At 30.7% G+C, this 1,306-nt stretch overlaps 1 protein-coding gene across 1 annotated transcript in view; it reads left to right on the top strand.

The window, feature by feature from the left end:
* Positions 1-834: 834 nt before the first annotated feature.
* LOC106531293 (PCI domain-containing protein 2) overlaps positions 835-1,306 on the top strand; it is a gene marked incomplete at its 3' end in the record, with an annotated part of 5,740 nt that continues 5,268 nt past the window's right edge. Inside the window, 1 exon segment of the mRNA XM_014027109.1 lies at positions 835-1,095.

The following is a 1,306-nucleotide window of genomic DNA, read 5'->3' as shown; positions in this document are numbered from 1 at the left end:
GGAAAAAAGTCTGGGACAATTCATTTTTATTTTGTGAAACAGTTAAACTGAAGGTTCCTGTTTTATTAAACATTTAAATGAATTATGAATTTTTTTTGTCACATAATTTTACATATTTCAAAGTAAAATGGGAAAATAAACAGCAGTGACTCCATTTGATTTACAGTAATCTACATGGTAATCTGTCTAATGATAATCTGACTGACGATAATTCAACTGAGATTAATCAAACCATAATCTGACTGACGATAAACTGACTGACAATAATCTTACTGATAAAAATATGATTGATGCTAATCTGATTTATCTGGATGATATTCTGATTGATGATAATCTGTGATAATCTGATGTATTTATCTGTAAATGTGTGCGTAAACACCTGAACTGGGTTGTTGAACCAGTTCAGGTGTTGGTGTAAATACATTAATCTCCGTGTGAAGAAGTGACTCGTCAGTAAAATAATTTCTGATGTTTATTAAACTGATTCAGATATCCAGCGCCTCCTGCTGTCTGAACATAAAACATGTTTGTTTTGTTCTGTTTGTCTGAAAAACAAAACACTTTAAAACCTSTTAAATGTTATGTTGTTTTTACACCTGGGCAGAAGCAAAACAGTGCATAAAATGTTTTTTTTTTTCATCTTTTCTTTTCTTAATGAAGAAAATGGCAAAATGAAAGCATGAATTTTAGTTGCAGATTCACAGTTTACTGTTTGTCTCTGAAAACTGTAAAAAAAAACATCTTGTTTCAAATAAAATATTGTTTATCTGAGGTCCTGTTTCTTTATTTTATCAAGTAAGTTTTTTTATTTAAATAAAAATATTGCAGTTTTTAATAGCTTTAAAACAACCTCATACTCAGAGTAAAAGAAAAATCTAGAATATGAAACTGATTTTTACGCTGAGTTTAAACTCATGAAAATGTTAAAATGAAAAGAGAGAGAGCTTTTATTTTGACACATCCCATTTTCCGGAAGCTTGACATTTTTGACCCGGAAGTTGTAGTTTTGTTCGTCGGAGGAAGCGGTGTGTGTTCTGCTCAGAGAGAGAACYGAAGCTGGAGGCAGTTTTTATGCTAAAACTCCACATTTCGAAGGTTTGTTATTGTTTTGCAGATGATTGTTTGCTTACAGCTGCACTGCTTCCTGCTGGACATAAAAAAAAACTTTTTTTTACTTTGAAAAATACAAAAACGTTCAAATTTTAACTCGGCTCCAACAGGTTTTTAAACATGTTTAAAGATTTCAGAAATATTTTCAATTAGACTTGTGTTTTTGTGACTTAAACTCATTACTGAGTAGATTTTC

Source organism: Austrofundulus limnaeus, unplaced genomic scaffold (genome assembly GCF_001266775.1).
Source record: "Austrofundulus limnaeus strain Quisiro unplaced genomic scaffold, Austrofundulus_limnaeus-1.0 Scaffold617, whole genome shotgun sequence".
Classification (NCBI taxonomy): domain Eukaryota; kingdom Metazoa; phylum Chordata; class Actinopteri; order Cyprinodontiformes; family Rivulidae; genus Austrofundulus; species Austrofundulus limnaeus.
The sequence above is the reverse complement of the archived record's forward strand: the minus strand, read 5'-3'. Positions and strand labels throughout refer to the sequence as shown.